The sequence below is a fragment of the Gasterosteus aculeatus genome, chromosome 6, assembly GCF_964276395.1.
Source record: "Gasterosteus aculeatus chromosome 6, fGasAcu3.hap1.1, whole genome shotgun sequence".
NCBI classification, from domain to species: Eukaryota; Metazoa; Chordata; class Actinopteri; order Perciformes; family Gasterosteidae; genus Gasterosteus; species Gasterosteus aculeatus.
Window position 1 is genome coordinate 19,505,757 of NC_135693.1, and position 19,821 is coordinate 19,525,577.

The window sequence follows — 19,821 nt, forward strand, 5'->3', positions numbered from 1 at the left end:
ACATTTGATAATCTTTGTAATCAATCATTCCTTTGAATATTTCTTGAATATTTTCGTGAATATTTCCGTGAATATTTCCGTGAATATTTTTTGATTATTTTTTTGATTATTTTTTGAATATTTTTCTAATATTTTTTATTTCACCAGCCATCATCACACTGGTTCCCTATGAAGATCACTCCTTTTGTTTTCCCGGCAATTTTGTAGAACGCAAGATATGCGGAAAACACAGGTTTCCTTCCCCCCTATTCACATATAATAATCTTTGTAATCAATCATTCCTTTGATTATTTCTTGAATATTTTCTTGAATATTTTCGTGAATCTTTCCGTGAATATTTCCGTGAATATTTTTTGATTATTTTTTGAATATTTTTTATTTCACCAACCATCATCACACTGGTTCCCTATGAAGATCACTCCTTTTGTTTTCCCGGCAATTTTGTAGAACGCAAGATATGCGGAAAACACAGGTTTCCTTCCCCCCTATTCACATATAATAATCTTTGTAATCAATCATTCCTTTGAATATTTCTTGAATATTTTCATGAATATTTTCTTGAATATTTCCGTGAATATCTTTTGATTATTTTTTTGATTATTTTTTGAATACTTTTTATTTCACCAACCACCATCACACTGGTTCCCTATGAAGATCACTCCTTTTGTTTTCCTGGCAATTTTGTAGAACGCAAGATATGTGGCAAACACAGGTTTCCTTCCCCCCTTATCACATTTGATAATCTTTGTAATCAATCATTCCTTTGAATATTTCTTGAATATTTTCATGAATATTTCCGTGAATATTTCCGTGAATATTTTTTGATTATTTTTTGTATATTTTTTATTTCACCAACCATCATCACACTGGTTCCCTATGAAGATCACTCCTTTTGTTTTCCTGGCAATATTGTAGAACACAAGATATGTGGCAAACACAGGTTTCCTTCCCTCCTTATCACATTTGATAACCTTTGTAATCAATCATTCCTTTGAATATTTCTTGACTATTTTCATGAATATTTCCGTGAATATTTCCGTGAATATTTTTTGATTATTTTTTGAATATTTTTTGATTATTTTTTATTTCACCAACCATCATCACACTGGTTCCCTATGAAGATCACTCCTTTTGTTTTCCTGGCAATATTGTAGAACACAAGATATGTGGCAAACACAGGTTTTCTTCCCTCCTTATCACATTTGATAACCTTTGTAATCAATCATTCCTTTGAATATTTCTTGAATATTTTCATGAATATTTCCGTGAATATTTCCGTGAATATTTTTTGATTATTTTTTGAATATTTTTTGATTATTTTTTATTTCACCAACCATCATCACACTGGTTCCCTATGAAGATCACTCCTTTTGTTTTCCCGACAATTTTGTAGAACGCAAGATATGTGGCAAACACAGGTTTCCTTCCCCCCTTAACACATTTGATAATCTTGGTAATCAATCATTCCTTTGAATATTTCTTGAATATTTTCTTGAATATTTTCGTGAATATTTTCGTGAATATTTCCGTGAATATTTTCGTGAATATTTTTTGATTATTTTTTGAATATTTTTTAATTCACCAACCATCATCACACTGGTTCCCTATGAAGATCACTCCTTTTGTTTTACTGGCAATTTTGTAGAACGCAAGATATGTGCCAAACACAGGTTTCCTTCCCCCCTTATCACATTTGATAATCTTTGTAATCAATCATTCCTTTGAATATTTCTTGTATATTTTCATGAACATTTTCGTGAATATTTCCGTGAATATTTTTTGATTATTTTTTTGATTATTTTTTGAATATTTTTTATGTCACCAACCATCATCACACTGGTTCCCTATGAAGATCACTCCTTTTGTTTTCCTGGCAAAATTGTAGAACGCAAGATATGTGGCAAACACAGGTTTCCTTCCCCCCTTATCACATTTGATAATCTTTGTAATCAATCATTCCTTTGAATATTTCTTGAATATTTTCTTGACTATTTTCGTGAATATTTCCGTGAATATTTTCGTGAATATTTTTTGATTATTTTTTGAATATTTTTTATTTCACCAACCATCATCACACTGGTTCCCTATGAAGATCACTCCTTTTGTTTTACTGGCAATTTTGTAGAACGCAAGATATGTGCCAAACACAGGTTTCCTTCCCCCCTTATCACATTTGATAATCTTTGTAATCAATCATTCCTTTGAATATTTCTTGAATATTTTCATGAATATTTTCGTGAATATTTCCGTGAATATTTTTTGATTATTTTTTTGATTATTTTTTGAATATTTTTTGAATATTTTTTATTTCACCAACCATCATCACACTGGTTCCCTATGAAGATCACTCCTTTTGTTTTCCTGGCAATATTGTAGAACACAAGATATGTGGCAAACACAGGTTTCCTTCCCTCCTTATCACATTTGATAACCTTTGTAATCAATCATTCCTTTGAATATTTCTTGAATATTTTCATGAATATTTCCGTGAATATTTCCGTGAATATTTTTTGAATATTTTTTTGATTATTTTTTGAATATTTTTTGAATATTTTTTGATTATTTTTTATTTCACCAACCATCATCACACTGGTTCCCTATGAAGATCACTCCTTTTGTTTTCCCGGCAATTTTGTAGAACGCAAGATATGTGCCAAACACAGGTTTCCTTCCCCCTTATCACATTTGATAATCTTTGTAATCAATCATTCCTTTGAATATTTCTTGAATATTTTCGTGAATATTTCCGTGAATATTTCCGTGAATATTTTTTGATTATTTTTTGAATATTTTTTATTTCACCAACCATCATCACACTGGTTCCCTATGAAGATCACTCCTTTTGTTTTACTGGCAATTTTGTAGAACGCAAGATATGTGCCAAACACAGGTTTCCTTCCCCCCTTATCACATTTGATAATCTTTGTAATCAATCATTCCTTTGAATATTTCTTGAATATTTTCATGAATATTTTCGTGAATATTTCCGTGAATATTTTTTGATTATTTTTTTGATTATTTTTTGAATATTTTTCTAATATTTTTTATTTCACCAACCATCATCACACTGGTTCCCTATGAAGATCACTCCTTTTGTTTTCCCGGCAATTTTGTAGAACGCAAGATATGCGGAAAACACAGGTTTCCTTCCCCCCTATTCACATATAATAATCTTTGTAATCAATCATTCCTTTGATTATTTCTTGAATATTTTCTTGAATATTTTCGTGAATCTTTCCGTGAATATTTCCGTGAATATTTTTTGATTATTTTTTGAATATTTTTTATTTCACCAACCATCATCACACTGGTTCCCTATGAAGATCACTCCTTTTGTTTTCCCGGCAATTTTGTAGAACGCAAGATATGCGGAAAACACAGGTTTCCTTCCCCCCTATTCACATATAATAATCTTTGTAATCAATCATTCCTTTGAATATTTCTTGAATATTTTCATGAATATTTTCTTGAATATTTCCGTGAATATCTTTTGATTATTTTTTTGATTATTTTTTGAATACTTTTTATTTCACCAACCACCATCACACTGGTTCCCTATGAAGATCACTCCTTTTGTTTTCCTGGCAATTTTGTAGAACGCAAGATATGTGGCAAACACAGGTTTCCTTCCCCCCTTATCACATTTGATAATCTTTGTAATCAATCTTTCCTTTGAATATTTCTTAAATATTTTCATGAATATTTCCTTGAATATTTCCGTGAATATTTTTTGATTATTTTTTAAATATTTTTTATTTCACCAACCATCATCACACTGGTTCCCTATGAAGATCACTCCTTTTGTTTTCCTGGCAATATTGAAGAACGCAAGATATGTGGCAAACACATGTTTCCTTCCCCCCTTATCACATTTGATAATCTTTGTAATCAATCATTCCTTTGAATATTTCTTGAATATTTTCATGAATATTTCCGTGAATATTTCCGTGAATATTTTTTGATTATTTTTTGAATATTTTTTATTTCACCAACCATCATCACACTGGTTCCCTATGAAGATCACTCCTTTTGTTTTCCTGGCAATATTGTAGAACACAAGATATGTGGCAAACACAGGTTTCCTTCCCTCCTTATCACATTTGATAACCTTTGTAATCAATCATTCCTTTGAATATTTCTTGACTATTTTCATGAATATTTCCGTGAATATTTCCGTGAATATTTTTTGATTATTTTTTGAATATTTTTTGATTATTTTTTATTTCACCAACCATCATCACACTGGTTCCCTATGAAGATCACTCCTTTTGTTTTCCTGGCAATATTGTAGAACACAAGATATGTGGCAAACACAGGTTTTCTTCCCTCCTTATCACATTTGATAACCTTTGTAATCAATCATTCCTTTGAATATTTCTTGAATATTTTCATGAATATTTTCGTGAATATTTCCGTGAATATTTTTTGATTATTTTTTTGATTATTTTTTGAATATTTTTCTAATATTTTTTATTTCACCAACCATCATCACACTGGTTCCCTATGAAGATCACTCCTTTTGTTTTCCCGGCAATTTTGTAGAACGCAAGATATGCGGAAAACACAGGTTTCCTTCCCCCCTATTCACATATAATAATCTTTGTAATCAATCATTCCTTTGATTATTTCTTGAATATTTTCTTGAATATTTTCGTGAATCTTTCCGTGAATATTTCCGTGAATATTTTTTGATTATTTTTTGAATATTTTTTATTTCACCAACCATCATCACACTGGTTCCCTATGAAGATCACTCCTTTTGTTTTCCCGGCAATTTTGTAGAACGCAAGATATGCGGAAAACACAGGTTTCCTTCCCCCCTATTCACATATAATAATCATTGTAATCAATCATTCCTTTGAATATTTCTTGAATATTTTCATGAATATTTTCTTGAATATTTCCGTGAATATCTTTTGATTATTTTTTTGATTATTTTTTGAATACTTTTTATTTCACCAACCACCATCACACTGGTTCCCTATGAAGATCACTCCTTTTGTTTTCCTGGCAATTTTGTAGAACGCAAGATATGTGGCAAACACAGGTTTCCTTCCCCCCTTATCACATTTGATAATCTTTGTAATCAATCTTTCCTTTGAATATTTCTTAAATATTTTCATGAATATTTCCTTGAATATTTCCGTGAATATTTTTTGATTATTTTTTAAATATTTTTTATTTCACCAACCATCATCACACTGGTTCCCTATGAAGATCACTCCTTTTGTTTTCCTGGCAATATTGTAGAACGCAAGATATGTGGCAAACACATGTTTCCTTCCCCCCTTATCACATTTGATAATCTTTGTAATCAATCATTCCTTTGAATATTTCTTGAATATTTTCATGAATATTTCCGTGAATATTTCCGTGAATATTTTTTGATTATTTTTTGAATATTTTTTATTTCACCAACCATCATCACACTGGTTCCCTATGAAGATCACTCCTTTTGTTTTCCTGGCAATATTGTAGAACACAAGATATGTGGCAAACACAGGTTTCCTTCCCTCCTTATCACATTTGATAACCTTTGTAATCAATCATTCCTTTGAATATTTCTTGACTATTTTCATGAATATTTCCGTGAACATTTCCGTGAATATTTTTTGATTATTTTTTGAATATTTTTTGATTATTTTTTATTTCACCAACCATCATCACACTGGTTCCCTATGAAGATCACTCCTTTTGTTTTCCTGGCAATATTGTAGAACACAAGATATGTGGCAAACACAGGTTTTCTTCCCCCCTTATCACATTTGATAATCTTTGTAATCAATCTTTCCTTTGAATATTTCTTAAATATTTTCATGAATATTTCCTTGAATATTTCCGTGAATATTTTTTGATTATTTTTTAAATATTTTTTATTTCACCAACCATCATCACACTGGTTCCCTATGAAGATCACTCCTTTTGTTTTCCTGGCAATATTGTAGAACGCAAGATATGTGGCAAACACAGGTTTCCTTCCCCCCTTATCACATTTGATAATCTTTGTAATCAATCATTCCTTTGAATATTTCTTGAATATTTTCATGAATATTTCCGTGAATATTTCCGTGAATATTTTTTGATTATTTTTTGAATATTTTTTATTTCACCAACCATCATCACACTGGTTCCCTATGAAGATCACTCCTTTTGTTTTCCTGGCAATATTGTAGAACACAAGATATGTGGCAAACACAGGTTTCCTTCCCTCCTTATCACATTTGATAACCTTTGTAATCAATCATTCCTTTGAATATTTCTTGACTATTTTCATGAATATTTCCGTGAATATTTCCGTGAATATTTTTTGATTATTTTTTGAATATTTTTTGATTATTTTTTATTTCACCAACCATCATCACACTGGTTCCCTATGAAGATCACTCCTTTTGTTTTCCTGGCAATATTGTAGAACACAAGATATGTGGCAAACACAGGTTTTCTTCCCTCTTTATCACATTTGATAACCTTTGTAATCAATCATTCCTTTGAATATTTCTTGAATATTTTCATGAATATTTTCGTGAATATTTCCGTGAATATTTTTTGATTATTTTTTTGATTATTTTTTGAATATTTTTCTAATATTTTTTATTTCACCAACCATCATCACACTGGTTCCCTATGAAGATCACTCCTTTTGTTTTCCCGGCAATTTTGTAGAACGCAAGATATGCGGAAAACACAGGTTTCCTTCCCCCCTATTCACATATAATAATCTTTGTAATCAATCATTCCTTTGATTATTTCTTGAATATTTTCTTGAATATTTTCGTGAATCTTTCCGTGAATATTTCCGTGAATATTTTTTGATTATTTTTTGAATATTTTTTATTTCACCAACCATCATCACACTGGTTCCCTATGAAGATCACTCCTTTTGTTTTCCCGGCAATTTTGTAGAACGCAAGATATGCGGAAAACACAGGTTTCCTTTCCCCCTATTCACATATAATAATCTTTGTAATCAATCATTCCTTTGAATATTTCTTGAATATTTTCATGAATATTTCCGTGAATATCTTTTGATTATTTTTTTGATTATTTTTTGAATACTTTTTATTTCACCAACCACCATCACACTGGTTCCCTATGAAGATCACTCCTTTTGTTTTCCTGGCAATTTTGTAGAACGCAAGATATGTGGCAAACACAGGTTTCCTTCCCCCCTTATCACATTTGATAATCTTTGTAATCAATCTTTCCTTTGAATATTTCTTAAATATTTTCATGAATATTTCCTTGAATATTTCCGTGAATATTTTTTGATTATTTTTTAAATATTTTTTATTTCACCAACCATCATCACACTGGTTCCCTATGAAGATCACTCCTTTTGTTTTCCTGGCAATATTGTAGAACGCAAGATATGTGGCAAACACATGTTTCCTTCCCCCCTTATCACATTTGATAATCTTTGTAATCAATCATTCCTTTGAATATTTCTTGAATATTTTCATGAATATTTCCGTGAATATTTCCGTGAATATTTTTTGATTATTTTTTGAATATTTTTTATTTCACCAACCATCATCACACTGGTTCCCTATGAAGATCACTCCTTTTGTTTTCCTGGCAATATTGTAGAACACAAGATATGTGGCAAACACAGGTTTCCTTCCCTCCTTATCACATTTGATAACCTTTGTAATCAATCATTCCTTTGAATATTTCTTGACTATTTTCATGAATATTTCCGTGAACATTTCCGTGAATATTTTTTGATTATTTTTTGAATATTTTTTGATTATTTTTTATTTCACCAACCATCATCACACTGGTTCCCTATGAAGATCACTCCTTTTGTTTTCCTGGCAATATTGTAGAACACAAGATATGTGGCAAACACAGGTTTTCTTCCCTCCTTATCACATTTGATAACCTTTGTAATCAATCATTCCTTTGAATATTTCTTGAATATTTTCATGAATATTTCCGTGAATATTTCCGTGAATATTTTTTGATTATTTTTTGAATATTTTTTGATTATTTTTTATTTCACCAACCATCATCACACTGGTTCCCTATGAAGATCACTCCTTTTGTTTTCCCGACAATTTTGTAGAACGCAAGATATGTGGCAAACACAGGTTTCCTTCCCCCCTTAACACATTTGATAATCTTGGTAATCAATCATTCCTTTGAATATTTCTTGAATATTTTCATGAATATTTCCGTGAATATTTCCGTGAATATTTTTTGAATATTTTTTTGATTATTTTTTGAATATTTTTTATTTCACCAACCATCATCATACTGGTTCCCTATGAAGATCACTCCTTTGGTTTTCCTGGCAATTTTGTAGAACGCAAGATATGCGGAAAACACAGGTTTCCTTCCCCCGTTATCACATTTGATATTCTTTGTAATCAATCAGTCCTTTGAATATTTCTTGAATATTTTCTTGAATATTTCCGTGAATAATTTTTGATTATTTTTTTGATTATTTTTTTAATATTTTTTTTTTCGCCAACCATCATCACACTGGTTCCCTATGAAGATCAGTCCTTTTGTTTTCCTTGCAATATTGTAGAACGCAAGATATGTGGCAAACACAGGTTTCCTTCCCCCCTTATCACATATAATAATTTCTGTATTCAATCATTCCTTTGAATATTTCTTGAATATTTTCATGAATATTTCCGTGAATATTTCCGTGAATATTTTTTGATTATTTTTTGAATATTTTTTATTTCGCCAACCATCATCACACTGGTTCCCTATGAAGATCACTCCTTTTGTTTTCCTGGCAATTTTGTAGAACGCAAGATATGTGCCAAACACAGGTTTCCTTCCCCCCTTATCACATTTGATAATCTTTGTAATTAATCATTCCTTTGAATATTTCTTGAATATTTTCATGAATATTTCCGTGAATATTTCCGTGAATATTTTTTGAATATTTTTTTGATTATTTTTTGAATATATTTTATTTCACCAACCATCATCATACTGGTTCCCTATGAAGATCACTCCTTTGGTTTTCCTGGCAATTTTGTAGAACGCAAGATATGCGGAAAACACAGGTTTCCTTCCCCCCTTATCACATTTGATAATCTTTGTAATCAATCAGTCCTTTGAATATTTCTTGAATATTTTCGTGAATATTTCCGTGAATATTTTTTGATTATTTTTTTGATTATTTTTTGAATATTTTTTATTTCGCCAACCATCATCACACTGGTTCCCTATGAAGATCAGTCCTTTTGTTTTCCTTGCAATATTGTAGAACGCAAGATATGTGGCAAACACAGGTTTCCTTCCCCCCTTATCACATATAATAATTTCTGTATTCAATCATTCCTTTGAATATTTCATGAATATTTCCGTGAATATTTCCGTGAATATTTCCGTGAATATTTTTTGATTTTTTTTTTGAATATTTTTTATTTCACCAACCATCATCACACTGGTTCCCTATGAAGATCACTCCTTTTGTTTTCCTGGCAATTTTGTAGAACGCAAGATATGTGCCAAACACAGGTTTCCTTCCCCCCTTATCACATTTGATAATCTTTGTAATCAATCATTCCTTTGAATATTTCTTGAATATTTTCATGAATATTTTCGTGAATATTTCCGTGAATATTTTTTGATTATTTTTTTGATTATTTTTTGAATATTTTTTATTTCACCAACCATCATCACACTGGTTCCCTATGAAGATCACTCCTTTTGTTTTCCTGGCAATATTGTAGAACACAAGATATGTGGCAAACACAGGTTTCCTTCACTCCTTATCACATTTGATAACCTTTGTAATCAATCATTCCTTCGAATATTTCTTGAAAATTTTCATGAATATTTCCGTGAATATTTTTTGATTATTTTTTTGATTATTTTTTGAATATTTTTTATTTCGCCAACCATCATCACACTGGTTCCCTATGAAGATCACTCCTTTTGTTTTCCCGGCAATTTTGTAGAACGCAAGATATGTGGCAAACACAGGTTTCCTTCCCCCCTTATCACATTTGATAATCTTTGTAATCAATCATTCCTTTGAATATTTCTTGAATATTTTCATGAATATTTCCGTGAATATTTCCGTGAATATTTTTTGAATATTTTTTTGATTATTTTTTGAATATTTTTTATTTCACCAACCATCATCATACTGGTTCCCTATGAAGATCACTCGTTTGGTTTTCCTGGCAATTTTGTAGAACGCAAGATATGCGGAAAACACAGGTTTCCTTCCCCCCTTATCACATTTGATAATCTTTGTAATCAATCATTCCTTTGAATATTTCTTGAATATTTCCGTGAATATTTCCGTGAATATTTCCGTGAATATTTCCGTGAATATTTCCGTGAATATTTCTTGATTATTTTTTTATTATTTTTTGAATATTTTTTATTTCACCAGCCATCATCACACTGGTTCCCTATGAAGATCACTCCTTTTGTTTTCCTGGCAATATTGTAGAACGCAAGATATGTGGCAAACACATATTACTTTCCCCCCTTATCACATTTGATCATCTTTGTAATCAATCATTCCTTTGAATATTTCTTGAATATTTTCATGAATATTTCCGTGAATATTTCCGTGAATATTTTTTGATTATTTTTTTGATTAATTTTTGAATATTTTTTGATTATTTTTTATTTCACCAACCATCATCACACTGGTTCCCTATGAAGATCACTCCTTTTGTTTTCCCGGCAATTTTGTAGAACGCAAGATATGTGGCAAACACAGTTTTCCTTCCCCCCTTATCACATTTGATAATGTTTGTAATCAATCATTCCTTTGAATATTTCTTGAATATTTTCATGAATATTTCCATGAATATTTCCGTGAATATTTCCGTGAATATTTTTTGATTATTTTTTTGATTATTTTTTAAATATTTTTTGATTATTTTTTATTTCACCAACCATCATCACACTGGTTCCCTATGAAGATCAGTCCTTTTGTTTTCCTGGCAATTTTGTAGAACGCAAGATATGCGGAAAACACAGGTTTCCTTCCCCCCTTATCACATTTGATAATCTTTGTAATCAATCATTCCTTTGAATATTTCTTGAATATTTTCGTGAATATTTCCGTGAATATTTTTTGATTATTTTTTTGATTATTTTTTGAATATTTTTTATTTCGCCAACCATCATCACACTGGTTCCCTATGAAGATCACTCCTTTTGTTTTCCTGGCAATATTGTAGAACGCAAGATATGTGGCAAACACAGGTTTCCTTCCCCCCTTATCACATATAATAATTTTTGTATTCAATCATTCCTTTGAATATTTCTTGAATATTTTCATGAATATTTCCGTGAATATTTTTTGATTATTTTTTGAATATTTTTTATTTCACCAACCATCATCACACTGGTTCCCTATGAAGATCACTCCTTTTGTTTTACCGGCAATTTTGTAGAACGCAAGATATGTGCCAAACACAGGTTTCCTTCCCCCCTTATCACATTTGATAATCTTTGTAATCAATCATTCCTTTGAATATTTCTTGAATATTTTCATGAATATTTTCGTGAATATTTCCGTGAATATTTTTTGATTATTTTTTTGATTATTTTTTGAATATTTTTTATTTCACCAACCATCATCACACTGGTTCCCTATGAAGATCACTCCTTTTGTTTTCCTGGCAATATTGTAGAACACAAGATATGTGGCAAACACAGGTTTCCTTCCCCCCTTATCACATATAATAATTTTTGTATTCAATCATTCCTTTGAATATTTCTTGAATATTTCCGTGAATATTTCCGTGAATATTTTTTGATTATTTTTTGAATATTTTTTATTTCACCAACCATCATCACACTGGTTCCCTATGAAGATCACTCCTTTTGTTTTCCTGGCAATATTGTAGAACACAAGATATGTGGCAAACACAGGTTTTCTTCCCTCCTTATCACATTTGATAACCTTTGTAATCAATCATTCCTTTGAATATTTCTTGAATATTTTCATGAATATTTTCGTGAATATTTCCGTGAATATTTTTTGATTATTTTTTTGATTATTTTTTGAATATTTTTCTAATATTTTTTATTTCACCAACCATCATCACACTGGTTCCCTATGAAGATCACTCCTTTTGTTTTCCCGGCAATTTTGTAGAACGCAATATATGCGGAAAACACAGGTTTCCTTCCCCCCTATTCACATATAATAATCTTTGTAATCAATCATTCCTTTGATCATTTCTTGAATATTTTCTTGAATATTTTCGTGAATCTTTCCGTGAATATTTCCGTGAATATTTTTTGATTATTTTTTGAATATTTTTTATTTCACCAACCATCATCACACTGGTTCCCTATGAAGATCACTCCTTTTGTTTTCCCGGCAATTTTGTAGAACGCAAGATATGCGGAAAACACAGGTTTCCTTCCCCCCTATTCACATATAATAATCTTTGTAATCAATCATTCCTTTGAATATTTCTTGAATATTTTCATGAATATTTTCTTGAATATTTCCGTGAATATCTTTTGATTATTTTTTTGATTATTTTTTGAATACTTTTTATTTCACCAACCACCATCACACTGGTTCCCTATGAAGATCACTCCTTTTGTTTTCCTGGCAATTTTGTAGAACGCAAGATATGTGGCAAACACAGGTTTCCTTCCCCCCTTATCACATTTGATAATCTTTGTAATCAATCTTTCCTTTGAATATTTCTTAAATATTTTCATGAATATTTCCTTGAATATTTCCGTGAATATTTTTTGATTATTTTTTAAATATTTTTTATTTCACCAACCATCATCACACTGGTTCCCTATGAAGATCACTCCTTTTGTTTTCCTGGCAATATTGTAGAACGCAAGATATGTGGCAAACACATGTTTCCTTCCCCCCTTATCACATTTGATAATCTTTGTAATCAATCATTCCTTTGAATATTTCTTGAATATTTTCATGAATATTTCCGTGAATATTTCCGTGAATATTTTTTGATTATTTTTTGAATATTTTTTATTTCACCAACCATCATCACACTGGTTCCCTATGAAGATCACTCCTTTTGTTTTCCTGGCAATATTGTAGAACACAAGATATGTGGCAAACACAGGTTTCCTTCCCTCCTTATCACATTTGATAACCTTTGTAATCAATCATTCCTTTGAATATTTCTTGACTATTTTCATGAATATTTCCGTGAATATTTCCGTGAATATTTTTTGATTATTTTTTGAATATTTTTTGATTATTTTTTATTTCACCAACCATCATCACACTGGTTCCCTATGAAGATCACTCCTTTTGTTTTCCTGGCAATATTGTAGAACACAAGATATGTGGCAAACACAGGTTTTCTTCCCTCCTTATCACATTTGATAACCTTTGTAATCAATCATTCCTTTGAATATTTCTTGAATATTTTCATGAATATTTCCGTGAATATTTCCGTGAATATTTTTTGATTATTTTTTGAATATTTTTTGATTATTTTTTATTTCACCAACCATCATCACACTGGTTCCCTATGAAGATCACTCCTTTTGTTTTCCCGACAATTTTGTAGAACGCAAGATATGTGGCAAACACAGGTTTCCTTCCCCCCTTAACACATTTGATAATCTTGGTAATCAATCATTCCTTTGAATATTTCTTGAATATTTTCATGAATATTTCCGTTAATATTTCCGTGAATATTTTTTGAATATTTTTTTGATTATTTTTTGAATATTTTTTATTTCACCAACCATCATCATACTGGTTCCCTATGAAGATCACTCCTTTGGTTTTCCTGGCAATTTTGTAGAACGCAAGATATGCGGAAAACACAGGTTTCCTTCCCCCGTTATCACATTTGATATTCTTTGTAATCAATCAGTCCTTTGAATATTTCTTGAATATTTTCGTGAATATTTCCGTGAATAATGTTTGATTATTTTTTTGATTATTTTTTTAATATTTTTTTTTTCGCCAACCATCATCACACTGGTTCCCTATGAAGATCAGTCCTTTTGTTTTCCTTGCAATATTGTAGAACGCAAGATATGTGGCAAACACAGGTTTCCTTCCCCCCTTATCACATATAATAATTTCTGTATTCAATCATTCCTTTGAATATTTCTTGAATATTTTCATGAATATTTCCGTGAATATTTCCGTGAATATTTTTTGATTATTTTTTGAATATTTTTTATTTCGCCAACCATCATCACACTGGTTCCCTATGAAGATCACTCCTTTTGTTTTCCTGGCAATTTTGTAGAACGCAAGATATGTGCCAAACACAGGTTTCCTTCCCCCCTTATCACATTTGATAATCTTTGTAATCAATCATTCCTTTGAATATTTCTTGAATATTTTCATGAATATTTCCGTGAATATTTCCGTGAATATTTTTTGAATATTTTTTTGATTATTTTTTGAATATATTTTATTTCACCAACCATCATCATACTGGTTCCCTATGAAGATCACTCCTTTGGTTTTCCTGGCAATTTTGTAGAACGCAAGATATGCGGAAAACACAGGTTTCCTTCCCCCCTTATCACATTTGATAATCTTTGTAATCAATCAGTCCTTTGAATATTTCTTGAATATTTTCGTGAATATTTCCGTGAATATTTTTTGATTATTTTTTTGATTATTTTTTGAATATTTTTTATTTCGCCAAACATCATCACACTGGTTCCCTATGAAGATCAGTCCTTTTGTTTTCCTTGCAATATTGTAGAACGCAAGATATGTGGCAAACACATGTTTCTTTCCCCCCTCATCACATTTGATAATCTTTGTAATCAATCATTCCTTTGTATATTTCTTGAATATTTTCATGAATATTTTCGTGAATATTTCCGTGAATATTTTTTGATTATTTTTTGAATATTTTTTATTTCACCAACCATCATCACACTGGTTCCCTATGAAGATCACTCCTTTTGTTTTCCTGGCAATTTTGTAGAACGCAAGATATGTGCCAAACACAGGTTTCCTTCCCCCCTTATCACATTTGATAATCTTTGTAATCAATCATTCCTTTGAATATTTCTTGAATATTTTCATGAATATTTTCGTGAATATTTCCGTGAATATTTTTTGATTATTTTTTTGATTATTTTTTGAATATTTTTTATTTCACCAACCATCATCACACTGGTTCCCTATGAAGATCACTCCTTTTGTTTTCCTGGCAATATTGTAGAACACAAGATATGTGGCAAACACAGGTTTCCTTCACTCCTTATCACATTTGATAACCTTTGTAATCAATCATTCCTTCGAATATTTCTTGAAAATTTTCATGAATATTTCCGTGAATATTTTTTGATTATTTTTTTGATTATTTTTTGAATATTTTTTATTTCGCCAACCATCATCACACTGGTTCCCTATGAAGATCACTCCTTTTGTTTTCCCGGCAATTTTGTAGAACGCAAGATATGTGGCAAACACAGGTTTCCTTCCCCCCTTATCACATTTGATAATCTTTGTAATCAATCATTCCTTTGAATATTTCTTGAATATTTTCGTGAATATTTCCGTGAATATTTCCGTGAATATTTCCGTGAATATTTCCGTGAATATTTCTTGATTATTTTTTTATTATTTTTTGAATATTTTTTATTTCACCAGCCATCATCACACTGGTTCCCTATGAAGATCACTCCTTTTGTTTTCCTGGCAATATTGTAGAACGCAAGATATGTGGCAAACACATATTACTTTCCCCCCTTATTACATTTGATCATCTTTGTAATCAATCATTCCTTTGAATATTTCTTGAATATTTTCATGAATATTTCCGTGAATATTTTTTGAATATTTTTTTGATTATTTTTTGAATATTCTTTGAATATTTTTTATTTCACCAACCATCATCACACTGGTTCCCTATGAAGATCACTCCTTTTGTTTTCCTGGCAATATTGTAGAACACAAGATATGTGGCAAACACAGGTTTCCTTCCCTCCTTATCACATTTGATAACCTTTGTAATCAATCATTCCTTTGAATATTTCTTGAATATTTTCATGAATATTTCCGTGAATATTTCCGTGAATATTTCCGTGAATATTTTTTGATTATTTTTTTGATTAATTTTTGAATATTTTTTGATTATTTTTTATTTCACCAACCATCATCACACTGGTTCCCTATGAAGATCACTCCTTTTGTTTTCCCGGCAATTTTGTAGAACGCAAGATATGTGGCAAACACAGTTTTCCTTCCCCCCTTATCACATTTGATAATGTTTGTAATCAATCATTCCTTTGAATATTTCTTGAATATTTTCATGAATATTTCCATGAATATTTCCGTGAATATTTCCGTGAATATTTTTTGATTATTTTTTTGATTATTTTTTAAATATTTTTTGATTATTTTTTATTTCACCAACCATCATCACACTGGTTCCCTATGAAGATCAGTCCTTTTGTTTTCCTGGCAATTTTGTAGAACGCAAGATATGCGGAAAACACAGGTTTCCTTCCCCCCTTATCACATTTGATAATCTTTGTAATCAATCATTCCTTTGAATATTTCTTGAATATATTCGTGAATATTTCCGTGAATATTTTTTGATTATTTTTTTGATTATTTTTTGAATATTTTTTATTTCGCCAACCATCATCACACTGGTTCCCTATGAAGATCACTCCTTTTGTTTTCCTGGCAATATTGTAGAACGCAAGATATGTGGCAAACACAGGTTTCCTTCCCCCCTTATCACATATAATAATTTTTGTATTCAATCATTCCTTTGAATATTTCTTGAATATTTTCATGAATATTTCCGTGAATATTTTTTGATTATTTTTTGAATATTTTTTATTTCACCAACCATCATCACACTGGTTCCCTATGAAGATCACTCCTTTTGTTTTACCGGCAATTTTGTAGAACGCAAGATATGTGCCAAACACAGGTTTCCTTCCCCCCTTATCACATTTGATAATCTTTGTAATCAATCATTCCTTTGAATATTTCTTGAATATTTTCATGAATATTTTCGTGAATATTTCCGTGAATATTTTTTGATTATTTTTTTGATTATTTTTTGAATATTTTTTATTTCACCAACCATCATCACACTGGTTCCCTATGAAGATCACTCCTTTTGTTTTCCTGGCAATATTGTAGAACACAAGATATGTGGCAAACACAGGTTTCCTTCCCCCCTTATCACATATAATAATTTTTGTATTCAATCATTCCTTTGAATATTTCTTGAATATTTCCGTGAATATTTCCGTGAATATTTTTTGAATATTTTTTGAATATTTTTTATTTCACCAACCATCATCACACTGGTTCCCTATGAAGATCACTCCTTTTGTTTTCCTGGCAATTTTGTAGAACGCAAGATATGCGGAAAACACAGGTTTCCTTCCCCCTTATCACATTTGATAATCTTTGTAATCAATCATTCCTTTGAATATTTCTTGAATATTTTCATGAATATTTTCGTGAATATTTCCGTGAATATTTCTTGATTATTTTTTTGATTATTTTTTGAATATTTTTTATTTCACCAGCCATCATCACACTGGTTCCCTATGAAGATCACTCCTTTTGTTTTCCTGGCAATATTGTAGAACGCAAGATATGTGGCAAACACATATTACTTTCCCCCCTTATCACATTTGATCATCTTTGTAATCAATCATTCCTTTGAATATTTCTTAAATATTTTCATGAATATTTCCGTGAATATTTTTTGAATATTTTTTTGATTATTTTTTGAATATTCTTTGAATATTTTTTATTTCACCAACCATCATCACACTGGTTCCCTATGAAGATCACTCCTTTTGTTTTCCTGGCAATTTTGTAGAACGCAAGATATGCGGAAAACACAGGTTTCCTTCCCCCTTATCACATTTGATAATCTTTGTAATCAATCATTCCTTTGAATATTTCTTGAATAATTTCATGAATATTTCCGTGAATATTTTTTGATTATTTTTTTGATTATTTTTTAAATATTCTTTGAATATTTTTTATTTCACCAACCATCATCACACTGGTTCCCTATGAAGATCACTCCTTTTGTTTTCCTGGCAATATTGTAGAACACAAGATATGTGGCAAACACAGGTTTCCTTCCCTCCTTATCACATTTGATAACCTTTGTAATCAATCATTCCTTTGAATATTTCTTGAATATTTTCATGAATATTTCCGTGAATATTTCCGTGAATATTTTTTGAATATTTTTTTGATTATTTTTTGAATATTTTTTATTTCGCCAACCATCATCACACTGGTTCCCTATGAAGATCACTCCTTTTGTTTTCCTGGCAATATTGTAGAACGCAAGATATGTGGCAAACACAGGTTTCCTTCCCCCCTTATCACATATAATAATTTTTGTATTCAATCATTCCTTTGAATATTTCTTGAATATTTTCATGAATATTTCCGTGAATATTTTTTGATTATTTTTTGAATATTTTTTATTTCGCCAACCATCATCACACTGGTTCCCTATGAAGATCACTCCTTTTGTTTTCCTGGCAATTTTGTAGAACGCAAGATATGTGCCAAACACAGGTTTCCTTCCCCCCTTATCACATATAATAATTTTTGTATTCAATCATTCCTTTGAATATTTCTTGAATATTTTCATGAATATTTCCATGAATATTTCCGTGAATATTTCCGTGAATATTTTTTGATTATTTTTTTGATTATTTTTTAAATATTTTTTGATTATTTTTTATTTCACCAACCATCATCACACGGGTTCCCTATGAAGATCAGTCCTTTTGTTTTCCTGGCAATTTTGTAGAACGCAAGATATGCGGAAAACACAGGTTTCCTTCCCCCCTTATCACATTTGATAATCTTTGTAATCAATCATTCCTTTGAATATTTCTTGAATATTTTCGTGAATATTTCCGTGAATATTTTTTGATTATTTTTTTGATTATTTTTTGAATATTTTTTATTTCGCCAACCATCATCACACTGGTTCCCTATGAAGATCACTCCTTTTGTTTTCCTGGCAATATTGTAGAACGCAAGATATGTGGCAAACACAGGTTTCCTTCCCCCCTTATCACATATAATAATTTTTGTATTCAATCATTCCTTTGAATATTTCTTGAATATTTTCATGAATATTTCCGTGAATATTTTTTGATTATTTTTTGAATATTTTTTATTTCACCAACCATCATCACACTGGTTCCCTATGAAGATCACTCCTTTTGTTTTACCGGCAATTTTGTAGAACGCAAGATATGTGCCAAACACAGGTTTCCTTCCCCCCTTATCACATTTGATAATCTTTGTAATCAATCATTCCTTTGAATATTTCTTGAATATTTTCATGAATATTTTCGTGAATATTTCCGTGAATATTTTTTGATTATTTTTTTGATTATTTTTTGAATATTTTTTATTTCACCAACCATCATCACACTGGTTCCCTATGAAGATCACTCCTTTTGTTTTCCTGGCAATATTGTAGAACACAAGATATGTGGCAAACACAGGTTTCCTTCCCCCCTTATCACATATAATAATTTTTGTATTCAATCATTCCTTTGAATATTTCTTGAATATTTCCGTGAATATTTCCGTGAATATTTTTTGATTATTTTTTGAATATTTTTTGAATATTTTTTATTTCACCAACCATCATCACACTGGTTCCCTATGAAGATCACTCCTTTTGTTTTCCTGGCAATTTTGTAGAACGCAAGATATGCGGAAAACACAGGTTTCCTTCCCCCTTATCACATTTGATAATCTTTGTAATCAATCATTCCTTTGAATATTTCTTGAATATTTTCATGAATATTTTCGTGAATATTTCCGTGAATATTTCTTGATTATTTTTTTGATTATTTTTTGAATATTTTTTATTTCACCAG